Source organism: Mirounga angustirostris, unplaced genomic scaffold, assembly GCF_029215605.1.
Source record: "Mirounga angustirostris isolate CCGP_5_RB_7025 unplaced genomic scaffold, mMirAng1.0.hap1 SCAF_6, whole genome shotgun sequence".
Classification (NCBI taxonomy): Eukaryota; Metazoa; Chordata; class Mammalia; order Carnivora; family Phocidae; genus Mirounga; species Mirounga angustirostris.
The window spans coordinates 30,717,251-30,737,796 of NW_026991714.1; the positions used below are offsets into that span (position 1 = coordinate 30,717,251).

A 20,546-nucleotide genomic window follows, 5' to 3' on the forward strand; every position below is an offset into this window, starting at 1 on the left:
ATTGCAAATCAACCAATCCACCAAATATCAGACAAGAGGATGAGACCATCTGAGACCATCCAGTGCAAGCTGATTTGACCCAATCCAGAAGAATTGCCTAGCTGACCTATAAAATCATAACAAATAATAAGTATTTATAATTTTACACCACTAAATTTTGATCAAACTTTGCAAAGGCTAATATAAACTCCTTATAAATTACAGACATACAAGTTTGTGATTCTGTTTTCCACAGAAAATTTTCATAGTCATATAGGCACATCTTGGAAACATTTAATGAGTTGTATTGTTTATTTATTTGCTGGCTGTTTTATTTTTTGACGCTGAGCAATGTAAGGCAGATTATATGAGTCAGAGTAAGTTGATGATGTAGAACACATGAAACAAGAGATTATTTACATGGCTTCTGTATTAGGTTAGTTCTAAATGTCAGAAGTTGGGTCTTCATCCTTCAAAATTTGTTCTGCAGAATAGTTCAGAGATGTTAATTAATTTTGCTTGAATGGTTTGTTTTACATCAAATAACTTTGGGAAATGATGAAACCACTTTTTTTGTTATGGAACTTCTTGGAGATTTTAAGATGCCCATCTATGTTGATAACTTCTGAGTTATATATATTATATATATATTATGAAATATTTCTAAGTATTTAAAAAATAAGCTTAACTATATGTCTTGGACATTTATTGACATCTCTCAACCAATTTCAGTAACCGCACCTGGATTTATGACTGGGAAAACTCCCTCTCCCACTCTTTATCCATTTGGTTTTGGTGATGGTCATTCTACCAGGAACCCCGATGTGGAGAATCCAGATACAGGCTTAAAGGCTATCAAATCATGAGATTTTCTTAGCCACAATGATTGATTTGGAGATGGAGATATGAACCAGCCAAAGATACTATGACACAGTTATGTTTTCATTGGGACTTAGGGAAGAATCTGTCACTCTTATGTGAGTCGGGCTGAGGATGGGAGTACCAATGTTGCTGCCACCATCTTTCTATTGCCTGAAACTACCAAAGATAAAGGCAGGGCAACAAACCATAGTGATATAATCCGAATTAAATTTCCTAAAACCAGAGTCATACCCCACCCCAGGCATTTGGCCTCTTAAGCTAATTTCCTTTCTGTTTCAGTATGTTTGAACTAATATTTCTGTCACTGAAAACTGAAACCGTAAATCCATTTTTTTCACAATAATTTTGGAGAACTCGTGTTTCACAGACTACTTTGGAGAAATCTAGAGAAAGTACAGTAGAGTAGTTAATACACAGACTTAACCTCCTTGGTCCAAATCCCATTTTTATCACAAATTAACTATGACTTCAGGCATGATACTTAATCTCTTTATGCTTCAGATTATTTATAAGATGGGTATCAAAATATAACTTGCCTGACAAGGATTTTGTGAGGATGTTATGACTTGATACATGTAAAACATTTAGAAAAGTAGAGAGCTCATAATAAGTACTCAAAAAGTTTAGATAGAGAGTAAACTGAATAGCAAATTTTAGAATCATGGATTTCTAGTATTTTTAAGAAGTAAAAAGACCCTGATGACTTTCTAATCCAGCGTTCCACATATTACAGTTGGAGAAACTGAGAACCGTGAAGACAAGTGATTTGCTCAAGGCCAAGTAAGCTAGTGAGTGGATTAGGGAATGATTCTTATTGCTATCATCCATATTGGTTTTTTAAAAATATTTTATTCATTTATTTGAGAGAGAGAGAGTGACAGCATGAGCAGGGTGCAGGGAGGGGCAGAAGGAGAGAGAGAAGCAGACCTCCTGCTGAACAAGGAGCCGGAGGCGGGGCTCAGTCCCAGGACCCTGGGATCATGACCTAAGCGGAAGGCAGACGATCAACCCACTGAGCCAGCCAGGTGCGCCCATCCATAGCGTTTTAACAAGAGTTCTAAGAGTTTCAAAGCAAGGAATGATTATTAATGAGAATCCTTGAGGGCTCCACTTTGCTAGTAGTTTAGTTTTCAGTTTTCATCTGAATCAGAACATTTACTTTGGAAAAAGTAGCCACCTCTATTTGGGAATGGGAATCTGCAGGAGTCAAACAACCAGGAATTATGTCCACAATGTAACCCCAATAGCTCAGGCATTTTAGCCAGTCTTTTATATGAATGATGTAATAGTTTCTTCAGAGTTTGGAATGTCCTTAGGGAATGTATTATGTTGAAAAAATAAACCAGGCTTTTACTTTTTTAGTCCATATTTTTCTTTTTTGTTGTTGTTTATTTGTTTTTAGTGATTTGAATAATTCATTTTTGTCAATTTTTATTTATATAAAGAATGCTATAGAATTTTTTTTTCTGATTTTCCAATTAATTAAAAAAATAGATGTACTTGTTTCAACACATCTGAAAGATGGTCTCAAATTACTAACCCAGCAACCACAGTAAATAGTTTTCATCCATTAAAAAATATTGATTAGTGAGAAATCTAACAATGGGTTGAAAGAGAGGGGAGCACATGTCTGTCACCCAAGTGGAGATAAAGGAGAGTAAATCATTTTTTATATACCATGTAGAAGGCAAAAATATCATCTTTCTCTCTTTTCTTGCTTTTCAGACAGTGGTTTTGGTTAAAGATTTTCAATGGCCACAGAGTCAAAAATACCTCCTGTCAAAGATTGCTTGCAAGGTACCCACAGAGAGCAAAGACTCCTATGGCCATCTGGAATTATAGTATCTCAAGTAGTTGGCTCATTTTCAAATAGATTATTATATGCGTTCTCTCAAAGCCACTTTGGGCATGACACAAATAGTAAATCTAATTTGAACAGTAAAAGTGAAAGCAACTTACAAAATAGCATGGGAGTACCTGGCTGGCTCAGTCAGTAGAACATGCGATTCTTGATCCTGGTCCCGAGTTTGAGCCCCACATTGGGCATTGAGATTACTTAATAAAAGCAAATATTTTTGAAAAATAGCATGGTGTAGACCAAGAACAGTTACTTATTAAATTTATTTCTTAAAAATTTGAGAAAGCTCTGGTTCCAGATTAACATGTTAGTGGGCAAAGTAATCTTAGAAAGATTTTAAGTACTATAAAAACAAATAAATATTGATGTAAACTAATCAGAAAGTAATGCTTCAATTTGGTGTTTAATTGAACTATTTATTTGTTGTTTTTTTTTTTCTTTTGTTTTTAAGACCTATTTAAAGTTGTATGGAGTTAAGAGTAGGTTTCATTTTGCAAGATTGGGGAGCGTGATTAAAAGAGAAGGTTTAAGTTCACACTGCCTGTACTTTCTGGCTCTTCATAGGGATGCTTTGGAATTAGTAATCTACCATGATGATCTGATTAAGGGCATTTTAAAAGATGAAATCCATGTGGAAATATATAAATAATTTTTATTAATTCCAAAATGACAATTACCAACACAAATAATTTCTCTACAAGGTCAGTTTTCAGCTACTAATGTATAACTTTCCTTTTGCAGGTTTCACATAAGAATCCAGATTTTGGTTAGTTGCAAAAAAGCAGCCACTTGACATTAAAATTGTAGCAGCTTGGGCAATTATATGGAACATTGCAGAACAATAGTACCATTCAACTACATTTTTACCTTAGTTATTGCTTTCTGATTACCTTTTTATAGGTATACCTCAGAGATAGTGCAGGTTTGGTTCCAGACAATTGCAATAAAACAAATATTGAAATCAAATGAATTTTTTGGTTTCCCAGTGCATATAAAAGTTATGTTTACACTATACTATAGTCTATTAAATATGCAATAACATTATGTCCCCCAAATAATGTACACACCTTAATTAAATACTTATTGCTAAAAAATGCTAACCATCATCTGAGCTTTCAGTGAGTCATAATCTTTTTGTTGGTAGAGGATTTTGCCTCTGTTGATGACTGCTGAATGATCAGAGTGGCTGTGGCAATTTCTTAAAATAAGACAGCAGTGAAATTTGCCACACTGATTGACTCTTCTTTTCACAAATAATTTCTCTGTAGCATGTGATGCTGTTTGATAGCATGTTACCCACAGTACAACTTCTTTCAAAATTAAAGTCCATCTTCTCAAACTCTGCTGCTGCTTTATCAACTAAGTTTATGTAATATTCTAAATCCTTTATTGTCATAGCACTAATCTTTATAGCATCTTTACAGTAGATTTCATCTCAAGAAACTGCTTTCTTTGCTCATCCGTAAGAAGCAACTCATCTGTTCATGCTTTATCATGAGATTACAGCAATTCAGTCCCATCTTTAGTCCCCAGCTTTAATTCTAGCTCTCTTGCCATTTCTACCACATCTATAGTTACTTCCTCCACTGTAGTCTTGAAACTCTCAAAGTCACCCATGAGGGTTGGAATCAACTTCTTCCAAACTCTTATTAATGTTGACATTTTGACCTCTTCCCATGAATCACAACTGCTCTTAATGGCATCTAGAATGGTGAATCCTTTCCAGAAGGTTTTCAACTTACTTTACCCAGGTCCATCAGAAGAATCACTATCTGTGGGAGCTATAGCCTTACAAAATGTATTTCTTAAGTAATAAGATGTGAAAGTTGAAATGACTCTTTGATCCATGGGCTGCAGAATGGATGTTGTGTTAGCAGGCATGAAAACAGCATTAATCTTGTTATACATCTCTGTCAGAGTTCTTAGGTGACCAGGTGCCTTCATTGTCAATGAGCAGTAATATTTTGAAAAGAATAATTTTTCTGAGCAGTAGGTCTCAACAGTGGCTTAAAATATTCAGTAAATCATGTTGTAAACAGATATGTTGTTATCCAGGCTTTGTTGTTCTATTTATAGAATAGAAAAATAGGTTTAGCATCACTCTTAAGGACCCAGAATTTTTGAAAAGGTCTGAGCACAGACCTCAATTTAAAGTCACCAGCCACATCAACCCCTAACAAGAGAGTCTTTTGAAGCTTTGAAATCAGGCCTTGACTTTTCCTCTCCAGCTATGAGAGTCATAGGGGACATTTTCTTCCAATATAAGGTTATTTTGTCTGCATTGAAAATCTATTGTTTAGTGTAGCTACATTCATTAATTATCTTAGCTAGACCTTCTGAGTAACTTGCTACAGCTTCTAATCAGCTTTTTGCTTTTTTTACCTTGTACTTTTATATTATGGAGACAGCTTTCCTTAAACCTCATGAACTAACTTCAAGCTTTTCTTCTGTAGCTTCCTCATCTCTCATTCTTCATAGAATTTAGGAGAGTTAGGGCCTTGCTATGAATTAGGTTTCAGATTAAGGGAATGTTGTTGCTGGTTTGATCTATCCAGACCACTCAAACTTTCTCCATATCAGCAATAAAGCTGTTTTGCTTTTTTATCATTCATGTGATCACTGAAGTAGCACTTTTAATTTGTTTCAAGAACTATTCCTTTGCATTCACAACTTGGCTAATTGGCACAAGAGGCCTAGATTTGGACTTTTGACATGCTTTCCTCTCTGAACTTAATAAATTTTAACTTTTAGCTTAAAATGAAGAATGTGTAACTCTTCCTTTCACTTGAATACTTAAGGGCCATTGTAGGGTTATTAATTAGTCTAATTTCAATATTGTTGTGTCTCAAGGAATTTGGAGGCTGAGGAGAGGGAGAGAGATGGGAACAGCCAGGCAGAAGAACAGTCAGAACACAAACAATACTTATTAATTAAGTTTGTAGATCCCCAGGGTGCCTGGGTAGCTTAGTTGGTTAAGCGTAGGACTCTATTTGGCTCAAGTAATTATCTCAGGGTCGTGAGATCAAGCCCCCTGTTGGGCTCCACACTCAGTGTGGTATCTGCTTGTCCCTCTCCCTCTGCTCCTCCTCCTGCTTGCTCTCTCTCTCTCTTTCTAAATAAAATCTTTAACAAAAAAATTTGTAGAGCTCCAAAACAATTACAAAAGTAACATCAGAGATCACTGATCACAGATCACCATAATAGATACAATAATAATGAAAAAGTTTGAAATACTGCAAGAACTACCAAAATGTGACGAAGAGACATGAAGCGAGCAAATGCTGTTGGAAAAATGGCTCCAATAGACTTGCTCAATACAGGATTGCCACAAATGCTCAGCTTGTAGAAAACACACTATCTGTAAAGCACAATAAAATGAAGTACAATAAACCAAGGTATGCCTGTACATTTGAACTTATGTAGAAGTTTAAAGTTTAACATTTGTATATTACTAACGCTGATTGAAATAGTTGTTTTTGTTTTAATCTCCTATTGAATAGGTACAGGCCAAAAGGAAAAAACAAAAAACAAAAAAACGCTAGTATAGGTATCCCACTAGGATGTTCTTAGCTTTTATTAGCTTCTGTTTTGAGAAGCAGAGCAGGCAATTTAGAAAAGGAAATAACATAGTTTCATTCCAGTATCTTAAGTTTGGAACTCTTTTGCAGAATTTTAGCAGTATTACCATTAAAAACATAGGTCCACAGAATCTAGGTATCAATTAGCCTACAAAACCATGCCTCCCCCTTTAACCTCTTCCACTTAACCCATGATTTAATCCATTTCCATGTCAGTATTAGCAACATAATGCTTTTGATCCTCTACTGTAGTAAAAATAGATGGTTTATTTAAACAAAGCAAAAACCCATATATTTTGTTTTGCACATGAATAATCCATGTAAAAATTCCATAGCTACTATTTATACAGAACCATGAGATTTTTTAAAAAAGGAATGAGAGGAGTCATTTCTACTTTTTTGTGTGAATATGTGTATAATCTTATTTAGACTGGAAAGAATGGTTCCCATGAATAGCAGCTTGAACTGGTAATAAACAGTAAAGAAAAGGCATTAGGATCCAAGATAAAGACCAGGATCCTGTAAGGTAGGTCATGCTTAAATCATTTTTTAAAAATATTTTATTTACTTATTTGATAGAGAGAGAGCGTGTGCACACAAACAGGGGGAGCAGCAGAGGGAGAGGGAGAAATAAGCTCTTCGCTGAGCAGGGAGCCCCATGCGGGGCTCGATCCTGGGACCCTGGGATCATGACCTGAGCCAAAGGCAGACGCTTAACCAACTGAGCCACCCAGGTGCCCCGCTTAAATCATTTTTTAAAGAATAAAGAAATATGACATTTATTTTACCCTTAATATATTCATGATATTTTCAAATACTTTATTTGAGGATGTAACATAATGAAAAAAGTATTTGTTTTTGTTTTTTTAAAGATTTTATTTATTTGATAGAGAGAGACACAGCGAGAGAGGGAACACAAGCAGGAGGAGTGGGAGAGGGAGAAGCAGGCTTCCTGCAGAGCAGGGAGCCCAATGGGGGGCTCGATCCCAGGACCCTGGGATCATGACCTGAGCCGAAGGCAGACGCTTAACTGACTGAGCCACCCAGGCACCCCAAAAGTATTTGTTTTTAGAGTCAGATGCACTTGGGTTGGAATATTGCCTCTGTCCCTTAGCTATCTTAGGCTGATTACTTCATTTCCTGTTTCTATACACACATGTGGATTTTTGACAAATAGAGTTAGTAGGTTGATCAAATGAAACTCAATTAAAATCTTAAAGGAAGGAAATGAAAATAATGAAAATTATCATCCAACTGGTAATTTTAAAAGTTCCTTAGTATCTTTTTACTATAGTAGGTAGACAGTATGCATGCTTGAGTGTAATTACATTCAGTCTTGATTTCCTGTCATGTTATCCTATGATCATGTAATAGTCATCCCTGTGAAATTGATATGGGCATTTAAGAGAAAGAAAGGACTTCACCCAGCTAAACACTCCATACCTAGAGGAGGTTTTATTCACCTGAGCTCCGGAAGTGATTGTCCTGGTACAACTCAGGTCATTGCTGGGTCTGCTGTAGACATTAGCTAAAAGGACATGAGCAGCATAGTACAGGCATTACCAAAACTCTTTTTTTTTTAATTTTTTTTGGCATTACCAAAACTCTTTTTTTTTAATTTTTTTTGGCATTACCAAAACTCTTTTTTTCATTTTTTCATTTTTTTGGCATTACCAAAACTCTTTTTTATATTTTTGGCATTACCAAAACTCTCTTTTTAAAAATTTTTTGGCATTACCAAAACTATTTTTTGGCATTACCAAAACTCTCTTTTTTAAATTTTTTGGCATTACCAAAACTCTTTTTTAAAAAAAATTTTTTGATATTACCAAAACTCTTTTTTTTAAATTTTTTTTGCCATTACCAAAACTCTCTTTTTAAATTTTTTTGGCATTACCAAAACTCTTTTTTAAAATTTTTTTGGCATTACCAAAACTCTTTTTTTAAATTTTTTTGGCATTACCAAAACTTTTTTTTAATTTTTTTTAATTTTTTATTTTTTTGGCATTACCAAAACTCCTAATCGTACACTGACAGGTCTCTGAAATACCTACTCTGTGTGCGGCATTTATGAGCACAGGAATACCTCTACATTTTGCTGTGGTGCCATCACTGTCTTGGGAAAGTTTTACTACACATTGTTCAGTTAATTCATCACATCACAACAACTCTAGCAGTGTGCAACGGCTGTAGAGATAACAGAGATTAACTCTATAGTCACAGCTATAAAACAGGAAGTCAAGAAGGCAACTTTAGAACAATGGAGTCTGTTCTACAGAGAAACAACATCAGTCTGGTGTCTGCTTTGGTCTACAGGTCCTTGGATGTCGGTTCTGTCACTTCTTACCATAGGTAGCATTTATTCCGTACTTTGCAATTAAAAATCATAACCCATGGGTGAGGTTTATGTTTAAGAACTGGAGTCTTGAGATGCCATCCATTTTGAAAGTTTTCATTTATTCAAGAATGATGAAACACCGCCAAAAATTTCGAAACCTTTGAACAGGTAAGTGCATAAGAACACAAACAGGCTCATTGGGAAGTTAAGGGATTCGCCCATAGCTATGTACTTAGTAATTCCGCAGAAAAAAATCCAGGAGCAGAAATGGAATATCCTAATGCTGAGAGTCTTACTCTGATTACTAAGCAATGTTTTCTTTAAGGTAACACATCGCTGTTGAAACTGAAACAAAATAAAACCAGAAATATTGTGTGAGCCAGAGGTTGAATTTACCCAAATGACTTTGCACAGTACTTTGCATACAGTAAATAATAAAATAACTATTGAAACTACTTTAGTGGTTCTCAGTCTGGCTGCACATTCAGACCACCTGGGGAGCTTTTTAAAAATAGCCCATGCCTGTGTCCACTCCCACCAATTAAAAAAAAAATATGTCCTCTGAAGGAAGTAAATTTTCCTGCTCAAACGTCCAATCCGTACTCTTGATTCTTCCCCTCACTTCTCATTTCCCACAGGTTCCTGCGTTTGTTCATTTTATTCCCAACTTTTTCCTTTCTACTGAAATTTTACTCCACAGTCATAAGCACTCAATTCTCACCCAGGAAGAAAAAAATCTTGCCCAGCATCCCACTTACCTAAAATTGCCATCTCTCTCCAATACACCTCAAAAAAGTTTATCAAAAGAAGAGTCTAATTCTATCAGAATTGTTGCTCCCTATATATGGCTGTTTCCTCAGTTAACATCTTTGTTATAACTTTCCATGTTTTTCTTAGAATAGCTGCTACTGGTTTGTGGCGTTTAGCCCTGCCCTTCTTTAATTAAAACTCTGGTGTATAGTTAGCTAGTACCAATCTGACTATATTACTTTAACATAAAAAATTCCACGATGGGTACCCTATTCCTATAAATATGGACCAACGTCATTTGCAGGTCATAGTAGGCCATTTATGATTTGGCCTCTCCCTGTATTTTCTTTCCTGTCGTCAGAAATACTAGGCTATTTATGGCTCCCATATGCATTATCTTTCTTCCTCTCCCAATTCTTATGTTCTGCCATTATTTCTGCCTGGACCACCCCTTTTTCCTCACATGGCTATATCTAAGTCACATTTTATGTTTCAATCCAGATAGTATCTCTAGGATGGCCTTGCTAAAACCTTAGTTTGGTTTTCATTTCTCTCCTCAGACTGCACAGAGAACCAAGTAGAGGTTGGCCTCATCGAGCCTTGGCTTGTAATGCAGTGCTTGTCTAAGGCCAGAAAGAAAGTGTGGATGGATAATAGAGGATATTGAAATTAGGAGTTTTATCTGTTGGGAAATTGGGAGCCTTTGAATGTCTCTAGGCAAGAGAGTAATAAGCATATTCCTTTTTTTTTTTTTTTTAAAGAAAGCTGACCTTCCTACTTTAATAGATTGTATTATTATTTAGATATGATAAGACCAATAGATCAGGAGATAACTACAAATGAAAAGAAACCTGTTAGTAACAGTTCATAAGGGTAGAGGTCATACTACATCCAGGGAAAAGAGAGCACACTGGAAAGCACTGGGGTTGATCAGGAGGCCAGGAGAAAAGGAGAATCTGTGGGCAAGAGTCTTTATTGTGGTTTCTCTGGAAAGGAATAGGTGAGGCAGAGTGGTTAGGTTTAGAATTGGCTATTTTGAATAATTGCAGTGGGCTCTGGTCCATAAGAGCTGCACAAAGTTGTTTGGCACCTGGCCCTGGGGTGATGAGGCCAGGTGAATAATGGCTTAGAGTGTGATAACCCAATAAAGGAGGTGGTGTGGGTTTTGGATTGGTTGGCTTGCCTTTAAAAGGCAATGACGTGGATGGAACTGGAGGGTGTTATGCTGAGCGAAATAAGTCAATCAGAGAAAGACATGTATCATATGACCTCACTGATATGAGGAATTCTTAATCTCAGGAAACAAACTGAGGGTTGCTGGAGTGGTGGGGGGTGGGAGGGATGGGGTGACTGGGTGTTAGACACTGGGGAGGGTATGTGCTATGGTGAGCACTGTGAATTGTTCAAGACTGTTGAATCACAGATCTGTACCTTTGAAACAAATAATACATTATATGTTAAAAAAAAAAAGAAGATAGCAGGAGGGGAAGAATGAAGGCGGGGAATCGGAGGGGGAGACGAACCATGAGAGACGATAGACTCTGAAAAACAAACTGAGGGTTCTAGAGGAGAGGGGGGGTGGGGAGATGGGTTAGCCTGGTGATGGGTATTAAAGAGGGCACGTTCTGCATGGAGCACTGGGTGTTATACGCAAACAATGAATCATAGAACACTACATCAAAAACTAGTGATGTAATGTATGGTGATTAACATAACATAATAATAAAAAAAAAAGCATGCTCATGGGCAAGTTTTTTCCTTTCTTCAGGAATTAGATAATGCTATGGAGATAGAGTCTTTTCAGAGTCAGTAAGACTCCAGAAGTCAAGGCATCAGAATATAGAAAATAAGACAGGGTAATGCAGTTGGCCCTCTGATGCTTTGACATGATAATAAGGAACCCTTGAAATGATGATAGAAGAGACCTTTGGAGAGTGGCACATAAATTTCTCTAAGTAGCATATAAAACATTTTGCTATGAGAATAGAAAGGAGGAACACCAGTAGAAGTCTAAAGAATACTTGTAGGCTAGTCCATAACTGTTTCCCATTGATATAGCATTAGCCAAAAAAAATCTGAAATTTCTGAGATCTCTAATGATATCTTGGTGGAATTATATAGTGTAAATATAGATAGACACACATACACACACACACACACAGTGTCTTGTTTTTTTTTTTTATTGAATTACATTGGCAGGTCCAGTAGTTATGTTGTTAGAGGGTATGTGGTTGGTAGTTTAGTATTCATAAAGATTAGTGATATTTGGGTATGACCAAGGGAAAGGGGTGTTTGTAGTGGCCATGGTCAGAGATGTTGGGCTGGAAGTTGTAGTGGAAAGCTAGAAGGGATGGTAGAACTTACTGGAGTTAGCTGTCCTCTTCTCAGGAGGCCTAGGGGTTGACTGTCAAGAGGCAATTGCCTCCTGGGGAAAGTAAAAATATCCATTGATTTTTGGAATGGCACAGATAGTAGTAACCTCTAGGAGATTTCCTTCGGGTTAGGATAGTGTAAGGATATATGTTTTGGCTGGGTACAAGGAAGATATCAGGATCATGGGCTAGGCAATGAGCTCAGGGAATGTTAGAATCCTTAATATCATCAGAAGAAAAGCAATAAATGTCTGAGTCCAGTTTATCAGTGCCTTTGGAGTCAGAGTCTCTGGGTGTCACTGGGGCAGAGGTTTTAGTATCAGAGTAATGTCATCTCTGGTGGAGAGGGTGAAGTCATCTCCAACAGCCTGTCTCTTGGGCTGGGGTGATGTCATGTGGGATGTAGGACTGGGAACCCTTTTCAAGTAAATACCCACCGGGTTAATGTGTGTCTTGTTTGAGTAGCAATATGGTATTATAATGAGGCTGATCCACTGGTATAATTCTAAGGCAATGGTGGGTCTGGGAGCTTGACTTGTAAATATCTTGTAAATCAAGGGATTTGTGGCTGCATAGCTAGCAAAGATGATGTTGGCATCCATGATTGTCAGGATTGTCAGAACCAACTGGCACCACTAAAGCCCTCATTAAGGATGGACGAATCTAAAAGTTCCCAACAGTACAGGTTTTATTTAGATGGATGATGAGAGGCTTTTTGTTGCAATTAGGTTTAAATCATATGGCCTGATTGGGGTGTATGTAAATAGAATGTAAAGTGGTTTGTCAATTAAAATATCTGTGCTTGAGTTTGGAACTCCAGCATTAGTCTGTAGCCAATTACTATAGGACTTTTTCCTCAGTTGTTAATTTGGTTGGTGATGAGAAGCTGATGAGGTCTTTGTGTTATAGGGCTTATATAAGCCAAGCCCAATGGAATGTAGGCCTCAGTATTTGCCATGTTTGTTTGAAGCAATGGCTTACTTGGAGGATTTGGTCTCCTGGAGTACAGACCAATGAAAACACCCAGACCAATCATAATGAGCCCAATAGTCAACATTTGACTGCATTTTACAGGTGGTTGTTGTTTTTTTTAAGTTTTAAAAGTTTCCTGTCTCTGCTTTTACTTGTTCAGTAGTTAGCAGATAACCTCTCGGTGGCCCTAAGCTTTCCTTTCTATGGCTCTGTCCATAGATGGCAGCCTTCCTTTCTAGGATCCAGACCCTGTGTCTGGATCCACTTCCAGGAGAGTGGCAGTGGCCTCATCTGTATTTTTGAGGCTCTGGGTTTTGAGCCTAAGGCCCCTGGCATGCTAATAAGCAGCAAGGCTTAATAAGACCCTCATGCATTATCCAGATATTTTATATTCAATTGCATGACTTCCTCACTCACCCTTCCCTTTTTCATTAGCATTGTGCTACTTGTCTCTAAGAATGTTATCCCTTGTACCCCACTGGGTCAGGGGACAAATTTGGAAAGCAGCAAGGCAAGCAAGCAAACACAGGAATTTATGTCCAGAACAACACCTTTTGTGAGGTGCTCTGTCATGATGAATGCTGGGGTGAATGCTGTCACACTGACTCCATGTATGGCTCACAACACACAAGTACCTCCAAAGAGCATTCTGCCTCTACACAAAGGGGCAGGCTGGAATGTATGGGAAAATAGCAACTCAGTTTACTTCGTCACTTGCCAGTGTTGCCTGGTCAACTGATGGAGACTGTCCCATGGCCCTTGGAGGGAAGTCACATCTCAATCCCTTTGGAAGATCCTACCATAAGCTAAACTAATTGCTAACCAACATGAAGTGGTGCCCCTCAAGAGTGTCATCTAGACTCTAGGCAATTAATTCAGCCTAGACTGGAACTCAGGGAGCTTTCCAGTTTTGAATTTAGGGTGGAATTCATAGCAACCCTGGCAAATGCAACTAACCGTCATCGCAGCCACAGCCCAAGTGTATGCCGGCACGCGGCAGTAGCTCCCCAGGTTGGTGCTGATGTCTGCTGGAACCAGTAAGCCCAGAACAGTCTAGTGGCATATTATTCCAGTATGAGGCCAAACCTCAGAGTGCTGCAAGTTTAATAGTTTAAAAAAATTGCCCTCAGGATTGATAATTCACTAACGAAACTCATAGAATTCATTAAAAGCTACTACACTCACAGTCATGTTTATCACAGGGAAAAGGATATAAATTAGAACCAGCCAAAGGGAGAGACACATAGGATGGAGTCAAGGAGGGTTCCCAATATGAAGCTTCCGTTGTCTGAAGGACAAGGGTGCCTTCCGGTATGGGTGTGTGGCAGTACACACAGAGTATTACCAGGGAAGCTCACTGGAGCTTCGATGTTCAGAGTTTTTATTGGGGCTTCCTTATGTAGGTATGATTGATGGAATGATTTTTTTTTCCAGTGTTATTGAGATAAAATTGACACACAACATTGTATAAGGCATACAGCATAATGACTTGTCTTACATATATTGTGATATGATCACAATAAGTTAATATCCATCATCTCATATAGATACAAAAAGAAAAGAAGTTTCTTTTTTCCTTGTGAGGAGCACTCTTAGTATTTATTCTCTTAACAACTTTCAAATATACCATACAATGGTGTTAGCTATAGTCATCATGTTGTACATCATATCCCCAGCACTTACTTATCTTCTAACTGGAAGTTTGTACCTTTTGACCACCTTCCTCCAACTCCCCAATCTTTACCCTCACCCCCACCTCTCATAACCATAAATCCAATAATCTGATCTCTTTTTCTATGAGTTTCATTTTTGTTGTTTTTGTTTTTAGATTCCACATATAAGTAAGATCATACAACATTTGTCTTTCTCTGACTATATCACTTAGTGTAATGCCTTCCAGGTCCATTTTTGTTGTTGTTGTTGTAAATGGCAGTGTTTCCTTCTCTTCTATGACTAAATAATATTCTGGTGTATGTATGTGTGCATGCGTGTGTCTGTATTACTTCTTTATTGATTCATCCATCAGTGGTCACTTAGGTTGTTTTCATGTCTTGGTAATTACAGATAATGCTGCTGTGAACATGAAAGGGTGCAAATATCTCTTTGACATAGTGTTTTGTTTTCTTTGGATATATTCCCAGAAGTGGAATTACTGGATTATATGGTAGTTCTATTTTTATTTTTTTTGAGGAACCTCCATACAATTTTCCATGGTGGCTGCACCAATTTAAATTCCCACCAACAGTGCACAAGTGTTCCCTTTTTCCCACATCCTCACCAGCATCTGTTACTTCTTACCTTTTCCATGATAGCCATGCTAACCAATGTGAGGTGATATCTCATTATAGTTTTGATTTGCATTTCCTTTAATTGATTGGCTAATTGCCCACATGGTTGAACTCAATCTCTAGTCATCCCCTCTCCACCTTGAGTCACCTCAGTGGAATAAATTATTAGGTGTGGTCCAAAGGGTCTACTATGAATAGCAAAGCTTCTCTTAACACTTGGGAAATTCCAAGGGTTTGAGAGGTACCTCTTAGCAATCAGCAGAAAAGGGCTCTTTTTAAGTGAAGCCAAATACTTATTACACACATATGGACTTAGGTTCTCTCTTCAAGCTTGAGTTTCTATCTCTGTAAAATGAGGATAATAACAACATCTACCCCATAGGGTTGCTGTGGTGATGGAATGAAGTCATAAATATTCCTCACACATATTAATTGCACAATAAATGGTGAGCTGTTATTATTATTCCCTTTCTGACCTTCCAGAATTATCATTAATCTACTTACCTTGTTTTCCTTCAGTTAATGGTGAGAAAAGGGTCAATTTGATCACTTCATTTACACTAGTATTGGAAATAAACAAGAAGCTAAGGAGTGAGGAAAACTAAGTTTCAATCCCAAATATGATTAGCTTTGAGTGTCTAGATAATTTGAGGATCTCTTCAAGTTCTTAGAGTCTGTGGTTCTCTGGACTTTGTGGCCTTTCTTGGTATAGAGAAAGAATTGCCTTTTAAGAGAAAGACTAGAGTTCAAATTCGAATACCTCTATATGCTAGTATCAGTTTAGACAAGGTATCCATTATCTCTTCAGGTTGTGCATGTATAAATGGGGAAAAATAATAGCTACCTCAAAATACTGTTAAATTTAAGAGATGACATACTGAAAAGTACTAAGCACTGTGAATTGCACAGAGTAATGCCCAATAAAAATAAATTTAAAAATTCCTCCATCAATTAATCTCTTCCTTAGTACCAGGCACTAGGAGTTGGGAATGGTACAAAGGTGAATAAGGTTTGATCCCTGTCCTTGAAAATACCCATTGTTCAGTTATAGAGATAAACAGGTATAAGAGGAGTGACGATATAGTTGACAGATCCAATTTTATCTTTTCGTTCTTTCAAACATAAATGACAGATAATCCCTAAACATCTAGCTTTTTCTCCTCTAATCAATTCTTGCATCTCAATAGATCTTTAGAGTGATTAATCACTTAATTCAAATAAATAATCCTTTAATAACAAATTTTCAGGAAGTAGGGCATGTAGGGAAATATTTCTTTGACAAGGAATCTTTGATGACTCCTTGTAAACAAATAGACTCAAGCAACAATAAATAATTCGTTATCACTCTTCTTTTTCATTACATGGGACTGCTAGACAAATTAGGAGTTAAAAAGTACCAGTTTAATTGAATGTTAACATTTATCTTTATGACTGTCATTGTGAATAAATCATTGAAAAATGAAGGCAACATGAATTAGAAGAGATTATAGCCCTAGAACTGTTTCTAATTTCCAATCTGATCTTGGTAGTGAGTGAGTCTCACCCATATTTTTTCTTAATTTTCTTTCCTACAAAATGAGACTATGAATTTGATGATATCTAATGTCTCCATCAGTGCTAATTTTGTGTTATTCTGAATATTAATATAATGGAGCATTAATAAAACATGCGTAAAATATAGGTTCAAAGAATGTAACCCATACATTACATATTACATATATAACTATAATTTTCACTAGTATTTGCCATACTGATTGGATTTCTTAGCTATAAAAGTTTTTTGGTAAGTTTATTCTTTCATATATAGCTCATCTGTTAGAAATATGGATTTTTTAATGTGGCCAAAAATATTGCCCATTCAACAGAGACATGAAAAGAAAAATTTTAATTTGTCTTCATTTCTTTCACTGGTGATTACCTCAGAACTCCAAAATATGCCAAATTTAACAACACTAATATACTTGTGCCTAAAATTAATTATTTAAAATACTCCTCATAGTTTTCCTTGACCTTATTTATTTAAACCCTATGCATTTTTCAAAAGAATATAAGGCAGATGATAAAAAAAAAAGAATGCAATGAGATAACATGAAATTAGAGTGGGAAATGATAGCTTTGTTGATGCTATTGTACAAGCCCTCCCTATCTTGCATGACCATCCATTTGTCATTGCCAAATCTGGCAGAAGCAAGACAAATAATATCCAACATCAACTGGTATGTGTATGCACATGTATGCTAGGCACTTGGCTAAGCATTTAACACACATCACCTTATTTACTACTCATTGTAATAGTGGTACTTAGATAATATTATTACCCTCATTTTTCTGATGAGAAAATTGAATTAGATTATGTATTTTGCCTAAGGTCTGGAAGCTGTAAGAGGTATAATTTAAAGTCAGATTTTTTCTAATGCTAAAGTTTATGTCCTTACCCTCTGTATATAATGCTTCTCCTCAAAACTGATTTCTTATAGACAATGACAAATTTATTGTATACTTCTGTGTGCCTGGCACTGCATTAAGCATGTAGCAGGAAGAGAGAAGTCTAACACAGGATATATAGCCTCAAAGATTTTATGATCTAGTTAGAGAGAACTGGCATGTATGACATATTGGATGAAAATTTATGCTACAATGTGTAGTAATTTCTATTTAAAAAGTAGTGCGAATGCAGAGAAAGGAAGTCAACATTAACTGAGCCTCCCATCAGCCGAATTTAGTATTTAGCAAGGCAGCTTGTAAACACCTCAGGCATGATCATATCCCAGGCAGAATTCACATTTCACTGATGCATCAAGGGCATTTCCTTTCCTTTTCCTGTCACATTTACATTTTTCTTCTCATGTCTTGTAAAATAGAAAAACAGCATTCTGCAGAAAGAGATGGAATATCCAATCTAACAGCTACGTCATCATTCAAAAAATAATATGTCTGTACATTATTTGGCAATTATTCACAGTTGTAGAAAATACGCAGTATTTGTACTCAGTTTGGAAGATTAGAACTAAAAAATAGAAAACTTGCAAAATCATCCAGCTAAGAAGTGGCAGAAGCAGAATAGTAAGCTGTGTCTTCTGATGGCATGTCTGGAAGTATTACTCCACACTAAGCTATCTTTGGGCAAATTTATTGCAATATTGCTTGATCATAAAAATGGGTGCATCTATCTCATAGTATTGCTATAAGACTTGGCTTCATAGAGTAACCACTCTCTATTGTAACAAGTCTTTCTTCCCTAAACTTGCATCTCTCCCTATGCAAGTAGCAAGCACCCAGGCATTCTGTGTCCACATGGAAGGTGACCCGTGCCTTTCATATGGAATGGTTTCTCTAAGACCTTTGTTACCAGCTGCTTCAGTCCTTAACTGCTGTGGGAGTCCAGAAAAGCTGGAGCCCAGCTCTTGGAGCAAGTTACAGCCTGCACAGCAAGAATCCAGAGGCTTGCAAACTGTGCACGGAATCCTCCTCCTCTGCACTGACGCATTGATCTGTATCTGGGGAGGGGGAGGTGTTTATCCAGAATGGATCATCCAATTCCCACCAGTTTTCTGCAGCTGGAACATTTATGCTTTTACTTTGGTGAATTGTGGGTGTACAACATCAGCATCTAAACCTCTGTAGTAGTTGTACAGGTATCCATGAAAAGACTTTAAATAAATTTCTTTTTTAGAAAAAAAAATTTGTTGTCTTCCTTTTAAACAGAACCAGATAAAAGTTGGCATTGCCTTTATTTGACGGAGTCACAAAGTAAATTCTTCCCCACAACAGTCTTTCACAAGTCCTATTCTTTTCTTTCCTTTTATCAATTTAATCAAGCTCATCCATTGACAAGGGATATCCTTGCTCTGCCGAAAGTCCAAATTTGGTTATTTTTTTAAACACATTTCAAAGCAGAATACACACATATTCTTTGGAATTAGATAGAGGTAGGGTAAATCCCTGCTCTGGTACAGTCACAAGTTGCTCAATTTCTTTAAGGCTGTTTCTTCATCTGAAGACTGGAGATAAACTATATACCTTGGGGGGTTATATGATGATTAAATGAGATAATATACATTATTCACTGAGCACCCTGCTTAACAAAGAACAGAACAGCTTAAAAAAGCATACAATAGGTCTTACTATTTTTCCTTTCTGTGTGACCCTGAGGGAGTTATTTAACATTGCCAACTTTGTAACTTTTTAAAACTGTGTTGTACAAATTAAATGAGGTATACAAGAAGTCATTTTTTTTTTTTTTTTGTAGTAGGTTGATCTGAGTACATGTAATAAACAAATGTTACTCTTTCTTTGTGGCTTCTTCACACAAATGCTGTCAATATTTTTTCCCCCTCCCAGGATGAAATCCTGAACAAACTGCACGGACTTTCAGGTGTTAAGAAAGATCCTCCTTAAAGGTTCAATCTCTCCACCAGTTGCAAGCCTTTTCTGCTGTCCTAATTCCTGCCAACCTCAGGCTGGAGAACTGTGGAGATGTGAACTGAGTTGGTGAGAGATGTCTTCCCCCTTCCCCTCCCCTGGAGTGGTCTGCTACTCTGCCTTCTCCTCCACTTGCAGTCTGGGTGAGAAGAGAGGTCACCTGAAGGTCGAGTTGTCACCTGGCTTTTGTGTCGTTTTGGTTGTTATTGTTGTTCATGCCCACTTGCTTTCTCTTCTCAACTGCTGTACATGAGTAGAGTATTTGAGGGAAATCAAGAAAGAAAGCAATTTTTAGGTCATTTCAAAGAGGGCTTGTGGGACTAAAACCAAGAGCTCTTAACGCTGTGACCAAATATTGGAATTCTCCATAGGATGTAGTAGTTACTCAATAGTGCTATTTTTTCCTGTGGAGATACAAGATAAAAAAAAAAGAAAGAAAGAAAGCAATTTCTATTTGGGGGTTGAACCTTTCTACTAAGGTTCAACAGTTAGGTTTCAAGAAATAGATGGGGTTCTATAATACCTTCATAATTTACAAAATTTCCTGCCAACCCACTTCCTCCCCCTTAGACCTACAATTCAAGTGAAAATAGTACACATGCTAGGAAAAACAGCTTAAGGAAAATCTCTAGGGCCCCATTCCAATCAGATTGTTGTGCATCAGCTTCTATAATATAGAAATTCTGGATCTGTCATTGAGATCAAACTAATTTTATTTAAGACTTGTATTATTTCCTATGGTAGCGATAAACAAATTACCACAAACTTGGTGGCTTAAAACAACACACGTTTATTCTCTTATAATTCTGGAAGTCAGAAGTTCCAAGTATTTTTTTTTATCAGCTAAAGCCAATGTGTTGGAGGTGACTTGCTTTCTCTGGAGGCTCTAGGGAAGAATCCACTCCTTGCCTCTTCCAGTTTCTGGAGGCTGCTGACATTCTTGGGCTTGGGGCTGTGTTACTCTGAGCTCTGCCTTGGTGATCACATTGCCCTCTCTTCTGTATGAAATCTCTCTCTACCTCCCTCTTATAAGGTGATCACATTGCCCTCTCTTCTGTATGAAATCTCTCTCTACCTCCCTCTTATAAGGATACTTGTGATCACATT

General features: G+C 37.0%; 1 non-coding gene across 1 annotated transcript; it reads left to right on the forward strand.

Moving 5' to 3' along the window:
- Positions 1-19,732: 19,732 nt before the first annotated feature.
- On the forward strand, positions 19,733-19,859 carry LOC123847258 (small nucleolar RNA SNORA25). Its single transcript, XR_006791498.1, has one exon. It is a non-coding gene; the product is annotated as a small nucleolar RNA SNORA25 (small nucleolar RNA).
- The last annotated feature ends 687 nt before the right edge of the window (positions 19,860-20,546 follow it).